The sequence below is a fragment of the Poecilia reticulata genome, chromosome 16 (genome assembly GCF_904066995.2).
Source record: "Poecilia reticulata chromosome 16, P_reticulata-male-v2, whole genome shotgun sequence".
In the NCBI taxonomy this organism is placed as follows: domain Eukaryota; kingdom Metazoa; phylum Chordata; class Actinopteri; order Cyprinodontiformes; family Poeciliidae; genus Poecilia; species Poecilia reticulata.
In genome coordinates, this window is record NC_088845.1 from 27,068,654 (window position 1) to 27,090,435 (window position 21,782).

Below are 21,782 nucleotides of genomic sequence, written 5' to 3' on the forward strand. Positions count from 1 at the left end.
CACACTTTGCTACAGCAAGTGATAAATGGGAAGTATGTTTCAAAGAAGGTGGAACAAGCCGGTTCGAACCACACAGTATGGTCAGTATGGTCATTTTGATTGTGTTGGTTTGTCGCATACCTTCAGAGCATTTGAAGTTCCAGTTGCCTTTTTTGGGATGGCAGAAACTGACCTTCTTTGAGTGATTAGGATGTACTGCATATGAAAATGATTGACTTTATTCATTCATTGGGTCAGATTAACTTTAAACAGGCTGCATCATTTTTTAATCAAGCAAACAAAAAGGCACCTGAATCAAAAGGCTGAATAACTTCCCTGGCATGTAATTTCTACAAAGGCCTGGTCATTAAGTTATCATTTGATTCAGGCGTGTGGGAGCAGGAAGGCAGCCAAAAGTTTCAGGACGGAGGCACTGTACGATTACAGCTGTACTGTAGGACTAAGAGCGGTGGACTGAAAAAAGGCACTAGAAGTTAAATTTGATTAGCTCATTTGAGAAAATGTAAAAATAAATCCAGTTGTCAACCAAATCTACAGGTTAGATGACATTTAAATATACACACCTTTTCATAGTTTACAATGGATCTCGGTTTTCACAGGGGTTAAGTCCCCACAAATGGCTAAAATTCATGAATACTTGAGACCTCCTCTAAAAACGTCTATTTTAATCATTTAACCACCTGCGTACTGATCTGGAAAAAAACTTCAGACCACTGCATTGAAATCCATTGGAATCCTCTTGGTTATTCCACCAAATATAGATTTATAAACTTTTCCTGGTTTAAAACATTAGTAATATTTGTTTTCTTTGCATTATTTGATGTCTGAAAGCACTGCATCTTTTTAGTTATTTTGACCATTTCTCATTTCCTGCAAATACTAAATATTTGCTTGGAACTTCAGAGACATGTTGTCAGTAGTTCTTAGACTAAAAGAACAATCTTCATTTAATTCAAACATATAGCTATAAAAAGTAAAATCAGAGAAACTGATCATTTTAAAGGTCAATGTAGTCCACCTACATGTTTTGAAAAAGAAGGGCAATGTAGAATTTTTAAAAGATCTCTATTATAATTTTTTTAATTTTTTTGTTCACAAATGTAACAAATCGTTTTATTTATGTTCAGTGTTAGAGATATCATGATACCAGTCTAGTTACAAATCCTGGAGAGACAAATCTGGAACATATCACACTCCACATGCTGTCTGCATGACCTTTAACTGTGACCGCGGCGTTTTTTCCCATCCCGTCTTGTGCCATGTCTCCCTTCCCACTTGGAGCTCCATCTTCCCTGCTTCCATCTCTCGATAAATCCCACCGGTTGGATGTTTTGTCTCGGAAGCCCGTGAATGTTTTCACCTCGCTATGGTTGTTATTTATCGGCCGCTGACACGGCCATGAATTCCGGGCCAAAGCGAAACTCATATTGTTATCAAAAGCATAAAATTCCTATCACTTTAGATGTCACAGCATAGACAGGAAAATGAAGCAGGTACTCATAAAGACGGCGGGCGCAATAAATCAGCCGGAGCGTCCAGAGCGAGGAGACGCTTGATTAAATAAGGGGAATTAGGTATTTTTGTAAAAGCGGGAAATAACATTGATCTATGCTGCTGCCAGTGGTGAAGTTTGACACTGTTGTGTATGGTTTATTTTTCTTGTGTGTTTCTGAGATATCAATCTTGTCTTGACAGATTGATATGAGTGGGACAAAATCCTGCCTACTTTGGCTGACATATTCTCCTTTGCTGGAAAGCTGAGGACAGACTTGTCTGCATTTCTCACCAACTGAAGCGACTATATATAGTTCTTTAGAAAGTATTCTTGGAAAGTGATATTTTACACATTTTAAAATTTTTGAAACACAAGGCCTACAAAATCCTTTCTTTACATTTAAAACTGATTTGGAGCCAATTACAATTTTTTTTTTCTGAATACTTTTATAATCAAATCTTTCACACAGATGGTTGAAGGTACCCACCGATGTCATTCTGAATCCAAGTTCCGACTTTAGAGGTAAATGCAGAGCCGCATATGTGACCACCAGTGTTTGTTCCTGTTTCACTGTCGTCCACTGCAGTTTGACCAGGGAGTTCTCAAACTTTTTGATTAAACAAATAACTCAACTTTTTGGTTAACAGACATAAAATCTGACTTGGAAATAATTGATACTAGATTTCTACTACACTTACAATTAGGTAGCCCCTAGCATGGTGGTGCCAATGTTTGAGAACCATGAAATTAAAGCAAAGAACATTTGTGTTAGAGTGGATTGTTTGAAAGTCCATTTCAGATAACTTTGCCATTAACATACATTCCCAAACCCCCGATTACAGATCACTTTGTAAATTTCAAATCATACAGACGGGCTTGCTCAACCCAAAGACATCTGGACCACAACTTGCAGTATTCAGTGTAAGACATATGCTAAACTCTGTGTCATGATCCTCATGCAGAAGTGCTGTCTAAGTGCTTTCATTGCTTTAAATACAAGCAAAGTTGTCATGTGACATCGTCAGAATAGTTTTTACATCAGATTCTTCTCAACATGTTTCTTAGGTCTGACAGACGCTGTAGGACGATGAAATCTGTTCAATTCTCACCCGACTGTGTGACTATAACTTCTGTCTTTGCTTTGTACTACATCACACTCATACCGCAATTGCACATTACTCCTTATAGGTCATAATGGTTTCAGTTTATATGTTTACAACTATCTCCCATTGAGAGGTGTGTTATTGGTGGGTCGCCTCCGCCCCTCCAGCCCCCCTTCCTGTTCTGGGACTTTTTCATTGAGCACAAGGTTTGATGAATGCTTACAGATCACATAATTACATGACTTGAATCGACTGATTAGATCAAAATCCAATTAAGAGCTGAATGACGCTCTGTATTAAACACTCTGATCAGTTATGAGATATTCCACAAACAAAAATAGGCAGAAACGTTAGTCTTTAGGCGTGTAAAACTGATCGAGACAGAACTGCAGCTTTCACTGAACTAAAAGATAAAATTCAGAAAGTTTCAACAGAGACGGGTGAAAATTTTTTAATGCAGCAATTTTTATATGAACATACCTGTATCTATTTTGTAATGTCAAAAAGATCTAGAAATATGGATAGTTTTGCAAGGTATGGTATGTAAAATTAGCCAACCTGACAACTGTTCCTCTTGTTATATCACTAATATCTACAGACAATTGTAATACGAATTAATGGTAATCTGTTGTTTTAAGTATTAAATGTTATATGTTATATGTCAACATATCTATTTATCAAGGCCTGTTCTTGTGGTCAAAACAACGCAGAATGACTTGCCAAGCATAGCAAACCCATACCAGCATACAGCCTAGGTATATAGCCAGATCCATTTTAAATATTTCTCTCTGTAAATATTTTCTTTCTGTCACCAGTGACGACTCCCTATATTTACTAAGGCCAGTGGCGACGCAAAGGCAACATTTTCCTGGTTGTTTTTCCAGAGTGTATAATTTCCATAACACGCTCCGCTATGATTTGGAGGTGTCTGGACGGCTGATGGGATCGTCAAACTCTGGAGAGTGGGGTGATGACCTTCCACCTCATCCATCACCCGGTGATGGACATGGGAAGCCGGTCCCTGACAGGTTTGGAGGACAAGGCGGGGGTGGAGAGTACAAATGGGGTTAAGAGTAGGAATGAAGAGGGATCATGGTTGCCACTGGCAGAAAAAACGGAGGGGGGAGGAGGACGAGGAAACTGGAGAGAAGTGTGGCCAGGATTGAGGTCAGGGATGTATGATTTGGGAATTACAAGAGCCACAGCTAGCCTGGTTAAATGTTTGTGTGGGGGACAAAGATGGATTATCTGACAGTATGGGCATCTATTAAATGTGACATATAAACAAAAGTGAATTATGTCACTTGGGCTAAAATCTTGAGTATTTGGAAGTTTCGAGTTCAGGAAAACTTGAAAAAGTATTTATTGCTTTAGGTTTGTTGTTTGCAACAAACCTAACCATTCATGAATTTATCATTCATGTTAAATTATGAATGTTAAATTCATAACATTTATATTCATAATGTTATGAATTCATAATGTAATAACATTCATAATGTAGATGATTAGATAATTCTAATCATCTACATTCAGTCTCCTTTACTCTAATACCCATAAATAAAACCCATTTTAACCAATTGGCCAAAGAGTATGGTGGAAATCAACCAACACATGGATGTCAACTTAACATGGTAGACTACACGCAACTAAAAGGTATCTTTTAAAATCGGAGGAGCGGTAGACATCCACAGCTAAGGCTAACAATATAATCCAAAAATACAAAATCAACTTTTTTGACTTTTGTCATGTTATAATGTCATTCCTTCATCAAAAGCATACCCAAAGTGTAGCTTTGACTTACTCATGCATGTTTGAGGAATCCTCCCTCACTTGACTCCTTCAAACTAGCAGCGCTAGAAGGAAACACCTGGTATAACTGTGAGTCTTTAGAGCTTATCACAGAACGGTTGTAAATGACATCATGAAGGACTGGTGTGATGATGTCCTGAAGGCAGCGCCAGAAAGTTTAGAAGCTTCTTAAAGAGGCAGAAGCTAATTTCAAGGCATCAGATGTGAAATAAAAATATCATTTTAAGTTATTTAAATACAGCATTTTCACAACTGAACATAGCACAATTACTTGTACTATGTGCCATTGTGCTATGAAATGGAACTATGTATCCCAAATACATAACACGGCCCCTTCAGGGCAAAAGTCTGAAAGTCCCCTTTTAACTGAGTTATTTTTCTGCTCTTGGTTTCAATAAGCTGCTGGATATTGAGTTTACTGATGGGGATTTAATAGGAAAAGAGTTTGCACTTCTATCATTTTGCATTTTTCATTGCCTAGAAGAGTACACAACCAGTGTTTTTGTTGGTTTACCCAAAATCAAAAGAATAAAAATAAAAGGAATCAGCCCGGTCCAGTAAAAGTCATGAATCTGGCCCTTGAGAGCGAGTTACACGCCGAGCAAATGATAAGAAAAACATCCTTCAACCCATGAAGCCAGAGCAGGCTGGCACCACCGGGATGCACCATTCTTACACACACTTACTCACAAATGTCAGGATGAGGTAGCGACATTTGACCCTGTCCATCTGATAAACTGGTATCATTTTTGGTGCATGAGTGTGCGATCATATGTTTTCCTCCGTCTGAGCTAAATGTAGGCACGTCTAGACGCTTCTTTCTGTTTTACTGCTGCTGCTCGCTGTGTTGTGTTCGTCGTGTCAAAAGTTCACTTTTTTTGAGGAAGTTGAATGAGACTCCTTCCCCTCCTGTCTGACAGCAGCTTCATGCCTGGCATAGTGAAACCAGGAACAGGCCACAGTGGAGCTGACCCGGTTCACTCTTACTCAAAGAGCTGCCGTTTCACTTTTTAACTTTTAATTTCATCGCTGAATATTTTCTTGTTTTTGCACTCGAGCTGCTTTATCGGAGCTCATCTGCTTAACCGTGAGGCAAATATCAAGGCTACCGTGTCTTGGATCAGATTAGAGTTTATTCGGTAAATAAGGATAAGCTATTGTTGGGACACGCAGCACAACAAGGATTGACACACATGTGGAAGCTTAAAAGTGATTTGTTTTTTTGTTTGGTTGTTTTTTCCAAGTAAAAATAAGAAATATTTCTACTAATCACTACATATGTCTGTCGTGTTTTTGTGCTGTTGCTTTTATCTTTGGATTGAAATCAGGACATGCACACACACACACACGCACACACTCGTTTGTGTGTGTATTGTGTAAAACAACAAGCTGCCCTTGCTTGTCTTCTGCTGGCCGGGGCCTCTGTGGGTTGGACAGTTTGTGAAAATGACAGGACATGCCAACAAATTGCATCATTTCTGCCTCTGTGGCCGAGGACAATGGGCCACCATATGCTGAAGTGGGGAAATGAATGGAGCTCATTTGTGCTGGCACCCCGAGCTCCTCCCCCCCCCCCCCGACCCTGCTGAGGCCCTCCGTGGCACCGGGGCCGATGCAGACAGACAGGGTCGCTCTGTGCCATGCCGCTGGACCCCGCTGCCCGGTCCCCTAGTGTAACGCATGTTTTTGTGTAACGAGATGATAAACAAGATAAAATATAAACACAATAAATTAAAAGTTAGTCTTGACAGAGGCAGGACTTTGATTGAAAACACTTACAATTTTCAGACTGAATAACACCCCATGTGGGACCTTTCAGTTCCTGTGTCTAAAAGTAACTGTAAGGACAACTTTCTGTTTGTCTGTTTCTTTGTGTGTGTGTGTGTGTGTGTGTGCGTGTGTGCAGGTCTGGGATGATAGCAGATGATTAAGGAGTGGCTGCTCTGTTGACATGAGATACTAATGAGGATGAAATGAGAAGGTCAGGGCTCGTCTCCAGGAGGGGGTGTGGGGGGGCGCTCTCCTCCTCCCCCGCTCTTCCCTCCCTCTTCTTCTATCCCCGTACCCCCGAGTTGCCTCCTTTCCTCAGGATGGACGGCTAATCCCCCCCTCTTAATCGGAGCAGGCTGGCTTGCGCATAGACACACATCTACACACTTCCAAACAGGCCTCTACATCTTCATAATGGAGGTAATTAGTTGTTCAACAAGGCCAGCTCAGCATTATGATTAGCACCTTTTTTTTTTTTTGAGTCCACTTAAAATTTGACCACTTAGGCCCTCTGTTGTCAATTCATTCTGCTCGACACAGCCAACACAGGGGACAGCAACGGGTTTATAAAACAGAAGCTTTAATTAATCTCGTCCTAGAAATGTCGATTAACAGTGTGTCGGACCAAAACCAGCAAGGCAGTCTGTCTTTATTGTCAACACATTACCTACCATCGCATAGTCAGGACCCACGTTAAGTGTGTTAAATGTAATTCTGAATAATTTGTCAGGTTGACAAATGATTCAAAAATGATTCAAAAATTGACTGTCGAATTTTGAACATTAATTGGCTGCAAGTTTGTAATTAACTTTCATTATGTTGAAAAGATACAGCTAAGTGATAAAATGATGAAAAGGAAAATGTGTTCAATTAGTCAAAACGATTCTTGGTGAACTGGGATTTGCTCCTCATTCCTTGCCACCTTAAGAGAATAAGTATTTAGCAAAAAGATAAGTACTTTATTACAGAAGTATTTATAGATTCTAAATATTTTCGAACCCACCAAACTTTTGGTTGAGACCATTTTTGTGTAAACATGCGTGTCATAAATGCACAATATTACCGGCATGGTCTTGGTATCGGCTGATATTGGCTGTAAAAGTTTAATATCAGACATCAGCCATTCCGTCAAAATAACTCACTGATGTAAAATGTGTTGTTTTTATATGACAAACCAGTGACAATGATGCCTGCAGCACAGCACGATGTCAAATATCATGAATAAATTTGACATTGAACATAACACAAGTTGAAAGTGTTTCATCATTTTCAACCACTTTTGGTAGCAGGTTGAGTTGCCAAAGATAATGCGGTATTTTAATTCCACAGTAGAGAAAGCCATATAGTTTCAATGAGTACAGGAAAAAACTTGGTAGTGGTTATCGGGCAAATGAGTTAGGATATCGACCAAAAATCTAATACTGTGCATTCCTAATCATAATACACCTGCATGAACGCACCACAACTAAAGTTTCACTTACTTTTTCCACCATGTTTTGCAAGTAAGCTGAGTGTTGCAGTTCTTGCTGGAAAATATTATTCAAGTTGAGGTTGGGATTTTTATTTTACAAATTCAGACTCTGACTTTCATGAATCTTATTACCTTATTTACCGGTGAACGGTGGAAGGACTGCAGTCCACCACAAGAAACTACAAACTTTGGACACTTTTATTATCACCAATCTAATCCAAGACTATTTTTACAGCCTGGTGTATTGTGATGAAAGGCCACCTAAGCAGCCAGTCCAGCTGTGAAATTTCCTGCCTACTAATCGTTCTGTAGTCAGCTGTCAGTGGTATCATAGGGAAGTGGAAAGGATTTGTCAACTAAGCCATGAAGTCACAGTCTTGGTGAGTCTTAGTGGATCCTGAGGCGCAACTTTTCAATGAAACCAACTCTTATTGCTTCAGCATGGCAAATGTATTTTGACCATTTCACGGATCTTGCTTTCTGAACTGGTGCGCCGTCATGTTTGAACAGGAAGAGACGGCGGACCAGTACAAAAACAAAGATCCACAAAGACACGGATGAGCGAGTTTGGTGTGGAAGGACCGGACAGTCATGACCTCAGCCAAACAGATAATGATTTGGAATGAATCAGTGGAGACTCCAAGCTCTTGTGGATAATTGTTCAACACAAAACAAACAAAACAAGACACTTCTAAAAATGATAGAAAGCCTTCACAGGAGATTTTGAAGTTGTTACAGCTGCAGATGGTCTGATATCATGCAAAACACTAAAGTTTAAGAGTTTAATGTCACTCAATTTCATCTATCTGTGAATGATGACTAGCAAATATTTACAATGTATGGAATGTCCCAAGCCAATATAACTTTGACATGCAAAGGCATCTTGAAACCTGATGTGTCAAAAATAAGTACAAAATTCCCCCCAAAAAATACTTATAACGTGAGTTTGGCCAATTTCAAAAGACAATTAAATGAAAAACATTTTTTTTATTATATTCATAACAGAACTGAAATTGGAAACGTATTGTGACTTAAATTTGCTTAAGTGATTTAAACCTCGACTGGCTAACTTGGCAGCTCAGATGTATATTACAGGTGGGACGACGTTGACCTCAATTTATTTTTTGCCTACACAAATCACTTGGATACATGGAGAAGATGTCTGGATACTGGTTGGAAACTGTTTCAAAGGGGTTTTTCCAACCATTTAGCTGGAAACTGTTGCCAACTAAGTCAAAGTTGGCCACCATTTCACATCTACAACTCAAAGCTTTCTGGGTAAGAAAATGAATGCTAAGTTTCCTTTGATGGGGAGAAACAAATCTATAAAGCAAACATTGCTCTGTTTCTTAAATGCACACATCTAGACGTCCCTGTTCTTGTTCAGATTTCAAGTAATAACAAAATCTTTCTGATGGAGCTATGGTGAACAGTAATTTGAAAAAGGAGAGGTGTCGTAAAGGTTTTCTTAGTCTCATCTTCATGCAAAGATGAAGTCATGTAATCAGAGATAACCTAGACAAAGGCAGTGCTGACGGCTGTCCAGTGATGCAGAATAACAACTTGTCTGAGTGCAGAGGAGCTCCTAATAAAGAAGGTGTGAGGGTCTCTATCAGCATGGTGAACTGCTGACCCCAACAAGGGGAAGGAAGTACTCAGCCAGCTGTGCGCCATTTTTCATCCCTGGGATGGACCTTTAACAGAGAGGCAGAAAGAGGCAACATGAGGGAAAGAGAGAGAGAGAGAGAGAGAGAGAGAGAGAGAGATGTATAATGGGTCAGATGAGGGAAAAAATACTCTTGGTCTTGTGAAGTGCAGTGAAGTGTCATATGGATGCCTCCTAAGTCGTGACCTCTGTGAATTTTAAAGACTGTTCATCTCAACTCGTTAATCAAAGGCTGATGCGTATCACGGTGACAGACCCCCCCCCCACACCCACACACACACACACACACACACACACCCAAGAGCGGCCTCAGCCAGGTACCATTTATCTTTTTTTTCCCCCTCTTTAACACAATAGGTTCATTGGAAGATGAAGACTCTTTAATTGCCATTCAGTTTCGCTGAGGTGTAACAGGATGTATGTTTGCTACTTCCTCCTGAACACATGCTCACATGTGCAACAACACAGATTTGTTACAAAAAAATGCAAACGTCTTTAACAGAATGTTAAAGATAGAATGTCTTCAGCAGTTTTGACTGGAGCAAAACTGCTGAAGACATCTGCTCATATGTAAATGCTGGGAAGTAAGTTAAAAAAGAAAACAAACGTACAGCGCTGGAAAAAATTAAGACACGACTTAAAATGATCAGTTTCTCTTATTTTACTCTCTATTTGTATATGTTTGGATAAAGTGAATATTCTTTGACAACATGTCTCTGAAATTCCAAGCAAAAGGTTCGTATGTATTTGCAGAAAATGAGAAATGGTCAAATGCCACAGACTGGCCACCTGTCCAGGGTGACCCAGCCTCTCGCCCGGAACGTTGGCTGGCGATGGGCACCAGCAAACCTCCTGACCCCAGTAAAGGACAAGGGTGTGTAGAAGATGGATGGATGGATGGATGGATGGATGGATGGATGGATGGATGGATGGATGGATGGATGGATGGATGGATGGATGGATGGATGGATGGATGGATGGATGGATGGATGGATGGATGGATGGATGGATGGATGGATGGATGGATGGATGGATGGATGGATGGATGGATGGATGGAGAAATGGTCAAAATAATAAAAATGATGCAGTGCTTTCAGACCTCAAATAATGCAAAGAAAATAAGTTCATATTCATTTAGAAACAACAATACTGTTGTCTGTATGGTGCAATGAACTTTAAACTGACATGTTGCTGAAATTCTGTACAAACAGACTTCACTTGACTTCTAATACAGGCTTACAAATCAATAATTCTTATATTCTTAAGCTTCCACATAACATAATATTTCACATGTCACAAATGAAACCATAAGGCTCATATTTCTTTTCTTCAGTTACTGTCTTGATTACTTTAACAAGGATAAACTTGAGTCCTCGTTCTGCCATGTTAGCTGCAGTTCCAGTTGTTTTGAAGCCTTTAATTACGGCTCTGGCAGAACACGGCTAATGTTGGGCTGACTTATTCAGACACATTTTGAATCCAAGCAAAGACAAATGGGCCTTCATTGTTTCAGCCCAAGTTAAAAATCACCATTAGAAAGTTTGGTGATGTTCTGATCAACATAAAACAATGTAAATTTAAAGCATCTAACTCGGCTATATTTATTTTTGTAAGACTTGAGTGTCTCATTGTGTAAAAAAAAACAAAAAAAAAAAAAGAAAAAGTTTTTTTTAGAGAAAATATTTATTTTAAGCTTCTTTCTTTCTTTGAGGTTAATAAAATTGTAAACTTGCTAGGAAAACTTTTCCTTGTGTTACACTTGTGCAGTACAGAAAGTAAAGCCGTCCTGAGTAGATTGCCTACCACATGAGGACGAAACAGAGCTCCTTAAAACACGCCTCCACAAAAAAAGAAGAAAAAAAAAGGACTCCACCAACGACGTGCTGTTGGCATGCAATTTCTTCTCCCCACGGACGTCTGATTTCCATCTTCCCCCTGTAACAAAAGACGGAGGTCGTTGTGGAATTCATATGGAAATTAAAATTGATTTTTTTTTTCTTTCTTTTTTTTTTATTATAGCAGCAAATAAAATATGCTTAGTCACAGTAAACGACAATTTCCGCTTTCACCCACAAAATGCAGCCACGAGGTTTGGAACGATGAACTGTGCGGCGCTAAAATATGATCACGCTTCATAAACGAGCCCGCGGATAAAAGTCTCGTTTCGGTCCGGCGTGATCGCTTTTGCTTGCTCTGTTTGATCAGGAGCGAGGGGCAGGGAGGGAGAGAGAAAGAGGGAGAGAAAAGGAGAGAGGGAGGGAGGAAAAATGAGCCTGCCAGTGGTTAATTGAGCATACAGATTCCTAATGTGTCAGGCGGTGGCCTCGCAGATGAGGGATGGCACTTTTTTACGATGCATCTTCCTTTGTTTCCTCTTCAGGCCTAATGAAGTCGGTCCTCTAGTCGCCACCTGGGCCGGACGTTCAGGCACCACAGACACGCTGACCCCCCCCCTCACCCACACCTCCTCCCTGCCACCACTAACACACCCCACCCTCCCTTCATTCACAAAGTCTGATAGCGATTCAACATCTTCAACACTCCCCTGCCGCTTCCTCGGCCTCGGCCAGCCCGGAGATAAATACACACACACACGCATGCCATGGCACACGGGCTTGACCAGAGGCATTGCTCACACACTCTGTATTTATACGAGTGTGCGAGCGCATAGAGCACAGCGCGGGTTATTAGCTGGGAGATTGTGATAAACTCGCACTCTAGACTGATATTCATTATATAAACCGCAGACCTGTTTATTTTTACAGTCTCAAAACAGCAAGCATCCATTATCCAAGGGTTTTTTTTTGTTTGTTTGTTTTTTGTTGTTTTTTTTGTTTTTTTTTTTGGGGAGGAGGGGTGGGGGTGCTGTCTTTTCATACATGCCTTTAGGTCACCCACTAATGAGCTTAACACTGAGGAAACATGGAAGCGATTAGACGAGCTTTGGCTGTTTCAAAAACACACACACACACACACACACACACAAAAAAACAGGGCAATGATATTGCACCTTATGATCTTATATCGGCCCGAACGACAAAAAGAAAGGGAGACAAGTGATGGAGTCTGAGGAGTACCGCGTCGTTCTCAAAGAGAATGACTTCACTTGAGTTTAAACGAGCAAATGGTTTCTTTTGGAAGGGTGGGGGGGGGGGTTTGCTAGCTCCCCATTTCCCTTCTTCTCCTCGTTGTCTCCTTAGCAGGCCGGCCTCAAAAACTCCTTTAATACCCCTTTCCCTTTGCTGCAGCCACTCGGGCTAAGTAGTTTCTGGTCACCCAAACATGTTCAAGGTGCTCTGTGACCATATGTTTACTCGCTGGGGAGAAGAAGAGCGAGAAGGCTGGACTCTGTGACCTTCACCCGGGTTGAGCAATGAATACTCCAGGCTCCTCTCGCTTGGGTTCATGCCAGGCGAACACAGCAGACAGGCATCCCGGGCCCACAACAGGATCCCCAGCAAGAAAGTAATGACACCAATTGGCGGAAGCTGAGAGTGTGGAGGGAGAAAATGTTTCAACTTTTTAGCTTGCAGTTAGCCCAGATAATTAGCTAGCTAACAGCGGCTTGCTCTAGAGGGTTACTATAAAGGACAGAAAGACAAGGAATGATGGTATGCACAAGTAGCATGCTTGACTACATTATGGCCGTTAATATTTTTGTTAAAGGTGCACTGGTTTTAGTTTTTGTTACAAATGGAGTGACAGACCTTCAACTGATCACTAAATCGTGAAAAAGGTCAGCTGAATGGGGTGTTTAATTTGAGTAATCTCGCCCCAAGAGGGGATCAGAACAAACATAAGTGGGAACAGGGTGTAGTGTGACATTTTTAGACCATAAAATACAATTGGATTAAATTAATTGTGACACTTGCTCTATTTTTTACGATCATTTAACTCCATAATTTATGAAAACACTTAACAGAAAATAAAGTACTATGTGATTGGACATGGGTACAAAAAGGTTTGTGTAAAGCAAAATGGCAGTGTAAAGGTACAGAATGTGCTATGAATAGGCGAAAGGTTAAGCTAAACAAAAGCCGTACAATATTAGCTGGTGCCGCAGTAATCCATATTACACAGTTTCAGCAGCATTTGGAAGATCTCTACACAGTTTAAAGGTCAAACAAGTTAACGATGCTACACATGCTAATCTTTTTTGTGTGTAAATCGTGGAATATCATGAAACCTCATACCAGCAGCTGCCCAGACTGGATCCACTCATTCTTTCAACATCAGATCACATTTTAGTTTCTCTAGGGAAACTGTCTGTTGTAAAGTTTATGTTCTACATGAAACTCTGTCCTCAAACCTTTCAAATAAACCCAAATCCAACTTCCATTTTTTTTTCTGGTTTCATTCTATGAAATCATTTCCTTATTTACCTCCAGAAATACATATTTTTAGTAGCCTGGCAGTAGAGAGACCTCAAACAGTGGTGACACTTCCCTGTTTTAGTTCTCTTGGCCGCCGCAAAAAGTGTCATGGTTTTTACAAACACATTGTGCCGTTCTAAGAAAATCGGCAGGTTTTTGTTTCACATCTAGCTTATTGTGACTAATACGAAGGAGCAAAACATATTTGTTCTTTAAAACATGTAGTTCTAATCAGGAAGTGATGAGCAGTTTATGCCTCCGCTGAAATCTGAGTTTAATGTTTTAAATAAATAGAAAAGTATTGACTTAGTAATATTTTTTGACAAGATTAAGGCCTATTTCCCTGCACTGAGTGCACATTAGCTAAAATCTATTTCCTCAGGCATTTCCTTTGTATTATTTAAAGCTACAATGAGCTAATTTGAGTTATTTGGTTATCAAATCAAGTCTTTGATCATCGATAGCCTGATCCAGTGAAATGAGTTTGATCCAGTCTAATGTTAAAGCAACAAGTAGTACCTGGAATAGTTGCATCCAAGTTATAATAAATGTTAAGTTTAATTTAAACCTGGGTGTAGCTGGTTATTACTTTACACAGTTATGAGTTAGCTCAGCATAACAATAGTTTTGACTCCTCAACCCAACAGATATAAAGATCTTATGAGTGTAAAGAGCTGCCCATTCAATGTGATGATCATTTAAAGACACCTTTCTCTGTTCAAATAACACATAATCCAGCACTAATAATGTCTATAATTCAATTTTTTAATACTGTAACATATTTAATAAAAACAAAATACATTTAAACCTGGTTCCTAGTCTGATTCGGCCGGTCACAGAGATTTTGTAAGACTGATATTTTCTTATGATGGAAACAAACCGAACTTAATTCATGACTATCTTGACGAAGGACCTGGCTGTTCATCTCGATATATATATATATATATTTATATATATATATATATATATATATATATATATATATATATATATATATATATATATATATATATATATATATGTTTTTTTTAGTTCAAATGTTTGTTTTCATGTTTTTCATCTATCAATACAGCCTAAGTATCTTCTCGCATATACCAATATTTTCTCCACAGAAAAAGATATTGATGCATCAACATCACAAATGAAAGTTTTGCAAATTTTGTTCATAATACTAAATCAGGTGACATTGTTTTTGAGTTTCAGTCTAGACATGTGGCACTTCTGGAGAGTTTGTTTTTGTCACAATTTTTAAAATGTTCAGTCTGAGCTTAGATATATGACAGAGACCAGGCAGATTGGCTTCATCTAATCTTAGAAATAAAAGCATCTAAATGAGAGCAACAAATGGAAAATCTCTTTGACTCTTGTCTAAATTAGGCCTACATAGAGCTTCAAACATTAAAAATCAGGCTGCTTGCTCACTCCAATTATTACACAGCATTATTTTACTGTCAAATGATCTTCTATTTATTCTGATAGAAAAAATTCAATAATGTTTGATCAGGTCATTGTGTTACAAAATGGCCGCCTATGAAAAATGATGAGACTCCTTCAAGTCTGAGGTCCCAACCTCTGACCCAGCGTTGAGTTAAAACTACCCAAGTTCAATCCAAACAAAAAGTGTGTGTGCGTGTGTGTGTGTGTGTGTGTGGTGGTTGCGTAACCTCTCCTAGCGTCTTGAATTATACAATCCCCCTGGGTACTAAATAAGCAACAGATTAAACCTGCACTGATAACTGAAAATGTCAGCGTCGTCGAGTCAACGGGGGGATCTTCAAGGGAGGGAAAGAGGGCTGAAGGAAAATGCCATTACTCTCCAGATAATTTAAACATGTGTTGGCATTTATCTTGGTGGTCCATGTCCGAGCACTAATGACAAACTCTTGTTATTAGTGCACTGAATCAAAGCCAAGCGCGTATGCCCACCCAAAACTGTAATCCCTTAATGTTTCCCACTCTCTAATTTGGAATTACAAAACCTACGCTAGATTCATAGGTGCAGTAACTCTTCAAAGCGCCGTAAATACAGAGTAACAAAACACATATTTGACCTTGTTTGGTGTGTTTTCTTTTTTGGAGCTCTCCTTTCACCGCCGAACTTTATTTTCGTGGGAAGATTAAATATTTCTGCTTAAAGACACCCTATGAAATGATTCCAGTCGCTACACATACACACACACACAGTCACACGCTCCCCTGATTTCGGATAGATAGATAGTTCGGAAGAGAAGAGGGGAAGGAGGTGTGTGTGGGGGGTGAAATATATAATCTCCTGAAAAGAATGAGGCCCTCTGGGATTTTCTCAAAGTGGCCCCTCTCTGGCCTACGGTAGGGGGAAATTGGGTGAGTGCTGGTGGTGTGTTGGAGGGAGGTAGCGGGAGGGGAGGGGTGTGCTAAAACATGGCCACTCCACACTGTAACTTGAGCCAGAAGGGGGCCAATCTGTCAAATAATTAGCTGTTGCCCGGCACAAAGGTTTTATTTGCAGGAATTTCATCGAGGCAGGATTGAATAATATGTCTGTGTGTTGCGCGGGGGTCATGGGAACATCATCTCTTACTGGTGGGCCATAAAAGACGGCTAAATGATAATGAGAAAAGGCTCCGGTAATTCAATTCCTCAAGCGTCGGTTTCCATCTACCCCCCTCTTCCACTTCCCCACTCTCTCTCTGTCTTTTTGTCCTTTCTTTCCTTCTTTCTATCTCCCTTCTTTTCTTTCTTTCTTTCTGGGCAGCTAATTGCCAAACTTTGCGTTGATGTTGAAGTGGTCTGATTCAGTGTGCATAAAAACACACACTTATTTTTACATACAACAACAAAAACAGAATGTTTATGTTGAATCAAAATCCCTCCTTTGAATTCGTAGTGTTTGGCGAAAGAATCTTTACTGGGCATCAATCATGTAAGACTTTAAGGTACTAAAATTAGACAGAATTAAAGAATAGTAAAGGAATAAAACACTTAATTCTCTCTGAAAATAGATTTAAATAAATTAGAGTATCGATCCCCCACCTACGGAAAGCAGAACGTATAATTAAGGATGTGCAGTCCTCTACCTAAACCCACTGGCTAAGTCATCTTTTTTCTTTTTTTGTACACTGACCTTTAACCTTTAAAAGCAACCAACCAGGAAGTGGCTAGTGTTAAAAGGGATTGATTGGTTCATGGCCCGTGGATGATTGTTTATATCTTTCCATACTGGAGGTTTGACCCCTGCTGACCCCTCCGAGGACCAATCCGCTGAGAGCCATGACCTGCGTCCATTTGCAACGGCGCTAATTACCTTTGACGGCTTTCGTTTTGCATCGGGGCAGTAAAACGAAGCCCCTGCAGTGGCCTGATTGAAGCAAGACGCCGCCGCTGCCCGGCCACTCCAAGTCATGCTTTCAACCCCCCAATCCCACCCGCCCTCCGCCCCCCTGCATGTCAAACACATTAAACTTAATGTACCAGCAAATCTCGCTCAATTATTTGTATGTCGCAGAGGTTGCGCTCACATGTGTGTTTACGTGGCGGCCTTTTTTTTTTTTTTTAAATGACGCTCGTGTGTATGTTCAGCCCATCCGAGCACGCTCAAGCATGCTGGTGTTTACATGTGAGGGGGCAGAGAGAGAGAGAGAGAGAGGGGAGACATGAGTTTGCCATTTTGAGGCGACAGGAGGTCCGTGCGGGGTTCGGGGGCCCACACGTCCCGCAGCACGCCGCCGAGCGGAGGGATGGATGAGGAAACTTGCGTTTAAGTAAAATAATTGGATTATTGCATTCTGTGATCTCGCTAATTATAATGAAAGCAAGGTTACTATTTTCCAATTATTATTCTATGCCGATTCTGTTCCTCTCTAATAAAGAGGGGCACTGATGCAAAACAAAATGCCACAACTTCATTTCCTGCCTGTGCCTTAGAGCTATTCAGAGATGAGGAACGAACAAATCCCCCCCCAACCACCGTTTGCAAAATTTCACTTTTTTATTTCCAAAACATTTGAATAGAACACATACAGATGCTATTTGTTGCCATGTGCAGTCTTTGCTAATCAAATTTTGATACAACACACAAATAGTTCTGCATTTCTGAAATGAGGTTTTGTTAAAGGTTTATAAGCAGCTAATATCTTCCCTGTGGTGGATAACTTTCTTGGCATCTAAAATCATATTAGTTGGTCTCAGAGAATGAGATAATTCTTCCACAATGCCACACCGGTTTGTGCGTGAACTATTTTATGAACCTTTCAACCACAGTCATGTTAGCGATGTATGGTTATTTACTCAGAAGCCAGTGGTTATTTACACAGGAATTAAAAGTTGGAGGCAGTGCATCAATAATTATCTTCCTGTGGGAAACGTGTGCTGAGAATGGAACATGTAAAGCAGAGGTAGCCAGGTATTATTTCACATTGGTGTCCATGATTGTTAAGGACAAAGATTAACTAAGATTTTCTAAAAATGTACTTAAAAATAAACTCTAAGTAGGATAATTATTGGTATTAGCTGGCAGTTATTACTACCGTCATTGCAAGTGAAGTGTACATTTAAAGACAAGCATTGTGTTATGTATTATTTTAAGGTATTTGTTTCACTTGTAGCCTTTATTCAACAGTAGCTAGACGATAAAAAAAAAAGCATTGAAAGTAGAGAACGACATGCAACAAATGATCCGGGGCCACAAATTGAACCAGGGACTGGTGAGAAGTGTAGCTTCCAGTGCCCCTGCCCCACCACTGAACCATGTGGCACCCCTAATTCTGCATTACCAAACTGATTTTATTCATTTTGAACATCATATTGGTATGTAAAGTTCTGTATTGACAATTCAAAACACCAACCAACAAATTCCACACAGTCCTATGAAGTACTGTGAAAATGGACGCTCACCTTCCTATGAGTGAAAATATGCAGTTCAATATATAATTACATGTATTGTAAACTGTACTGCTCTGTATCGCTCTCATTTTCAGCTAATGAGGCGCTAATGTTGCCTTATTTTCTATGAGTACATCGAAAATAAGGCTATATTTTGGATGAGTACAGGAACGGAAAATGATGTCGGATGCCCCAGGATCTGATGTGAAGCATTCTCATTCAGAGTGGCTCTTGAAAAGTTAAAGAAAAATAATATTGCACCCTTACTTTTCAGACAGCAGCTCTGACCAGAAGTGCTTTACATATTCCATTCCCAGCATGTTTTTCCACATGCCACCACTGGTGGCTCACCGTTTGTATCTCAGTATTAATGTGGAAAAAAATGTCGGCTTGCCGAAAGCAAATGTGACAATAAAATCACCTCTAGATAAATGACTGTGCTGCTTTTCAGATTGGAGTTGTTTCAAAAGTATAAAAGTTCACTTTATTATGGAGCTTTATCCTCTGGGACCAACTCATTTAAGATGTTGAGAAACACACAGTACTGAAGATAAGATATTGAGTGTCTTTAGCATTTAACAGAACCTCACTTTAAAAAATAACAAGTTTTCCTTTAAATAACTGTCTCTTAGATTTCGCTAGGTCAGGTGTACTCGATTACCCTTTTTTTTTTCCTTGCTGTCCTTGGTCACTGCACATAGAAAGTAACACCAGTCAATCACTCCGCTTGTGACAAATCATTGCATCAAATCTCCTTCCCTCTCTGCTTCGCCGTTCTTCCTCCCTCCACATGCACCGACACACACGTTCATGCCTCTCCACTCTCGCCCTTGTCAGTCTCCCCACCAAATTCCCCGGATCACAGAACATCTGACAGTATTTCATCTTGGATTTTGAGGATAAGTGAGGGGATTTCGGTTCAAGCTCAGAGCTTAGCATGAAAACGCAGCTCAGTGACAAAATCCAGGAGGTTTACACACAAAATGGGGGGTGGAGGTGCCACCTCTTCAACCCACTCCCACTCCAATCTCTCTTTTTTTCTTCTTCCCTCCAGTATCGTTCCCCTGTGTGCTCTCTCTCTCTCTCTCTCTCTGTCTCTCTCTCTCTCTCTCTCTCTCTCTCTCTCTCTCTCTCTCGCGCGCTCTCTGTGTGCCATGTTTACAAGGTGGTGTTAGATTTAGCTGTGACTGTTTGTCTTAACCCAGCACTGATAGTGATATAGCTAATAGAGCTAAATATGTTAAATAGTTATTTTATTATGGAATCAAATAAATTGTATTTTATAAAAAAATATTTCTGCTATGTGATAAAATTGTGCATAAAATGTTGTTTTCATTAACATGCAAAAAGTATTTGCCCTTTCACAGATTTCACAGATCTGAGGAAATACAAACTGCAATTTTTAAAGATGAATTGGGTATAGAGGGTTTTATTTTAAAGTCAGTCCACAACATTTTAATTGGATTTTCTTCAGGGCTTTTTCTTCAGGACTTTGACTAGGCCACTCCAAGAAAATGTATCTATTATTTAGATGTGGACTTGCTGGAATCACTGCATAACCTTCTGTTTCAGGATACGCCAAGGCAAAATAGCAAATTTTGGAGCAGAAATAAAATCACATGTATGTTTTCATATTTTTTTAATCAAATATCTGAACAGTGTGGCATGCACTGAATAATTTATTCTTACAGCCCCAAATCATCTAATTAAAGTTTGTGGTTAAAACATGAGAAAACATAAAACAGTTAAAGGGAGGTGAACCAAATTGAAAAAAGATAAAATAAAGAGAAGGCATTGGAAAATAAACTTTATCTAGGTGGTAAAGTTTGGCTGGGCGATATGGACTGAAGGTTTTATTACAATATTTTGTGGAGTGATTGTGATAATGATAAATGTGACGATAAGGACTATTTATAGCTTATTTTAGAGGTAACTGTATGACTGCAACTGGATGGCACAGGAATCACAGCGCCACAAACGCAAATATTGTTCTTGGAAAAGCATTCTCATTTTTAATGCGCTTCTTTAGGACACCAGGCGCATAAAGAAATGTGATTCATATCAGAAAGCAGCACTCAGTAACTGCATTTAACCATATGTTTTAATTTATTGAACAAACGGCAAAGAAAATTGTATAAAATAACTCAAACAAAACTGACAGTTTAGGATTTTTGAAAACATCATTAATTGGAGGTTTTTATGATAATAATTCTTATCATGAAAAGAAATTAATCTTGATAAATGTCCATCCCTATTATAAAGCAATAGTTTTTTAAATCAAAGCCTCCATTTTCAGTAACAAATGGACTTTCTCCAGACATGGAAATCTTGTACTAGAACCAAATCTAAAGCTACAGCTAGAGTTTGTAGCCTTACTTGCTCGCCAGAATAAATGTCTAAAAAAAGCCTTGAAGTTTCCTAGCATTAGCATGTTTGATCACAATAACACTTGAGTGCTTTTCTTGCACATTTTGCTACAGCTTACATGTCTAACAGCCTCTAATAACAGGTGAACTGTGCAGACCCCGTCTACCCTACATGCACACCTCGCATAAATATCTCCAGTCCAGGTTAACCCTGGAAATAAAGAAATAAAAGCAATACATGGAGAACCTGAGGAGAATCTTGAATGCCAGTTGCTGGTGGGAAAGATGGATTGCCTGAATTCTCCACCAATCACCAAACAACACATTGGCCGCAGCATTGATTGATGAAGTATTTAAGTCGTCAATCTCACATCACCTGCTTTTCTTTTCTCTCTTGCAGCCAAACAGCTGCAGAAAAGCGATGCTGTGTCTGCACATCAGACAGACCCCGACCTACGGGAAAAACAATGCAAGGAGCTGCAGCTCGGCTGCTTTCCTGACATCGGAGGTCAAACGGAGAAGCCATACGCGGTTTAAACACTGTTCATTTACAACCACCTGTTTACAAGTCACACGCAGATAACGCTCAGGAAGCAAGATGGAGATGATGGTTCTGGGAAATCTCTGGTTATGTGTACGCTTCTTAGACTTCCAGCTTAGTTATGAATTCACCGCCTCAGAGTAACGTCCAAAGTAACATTTATCGCTCACCTTTGACCTTATTCAGAGACCTCTTTGCAGTATGTGATGCATTCAATATCATAATCATGCTCGACCACCTTTAGATCGAACGGAGAAAAGATCATCGACGAAAACGCTCATACAGGCAAGGAGAAAACATCCCACCTGCAGGCGGTGCGTTGACAGAG

General features: G+C 39.8%; 1 long non-coding RNA gene across 3 annotated transcripts in view; it reads right to left on the reverse strand.

Moving 5' to 3' along the window:
- Nucleotides 1-202: 202 nt before the first annotated feature.
- LOC103478270 (uncharacterized) overlaps nucleotides 203-21,782 on the reverse strand; it is a 76,851-nt gene continuing 55,271 nt past the window's right edge. For 2 of the 3 annotated variants that reach the window (XR_535769.3, XR_535768.3), the window contains exon 3: nucleotides 9,673-11,249. This is a non-coding gene — a long non-coding RNA (uncharacterized LOC103478270). Of the gene's footprint in view, nucleotides 9,343-9,672; nucleotides 11,250-21,782 lie in introns of those variants that run through there. The other variant, XR_535771.3, reaches the window with a different exon arrangement.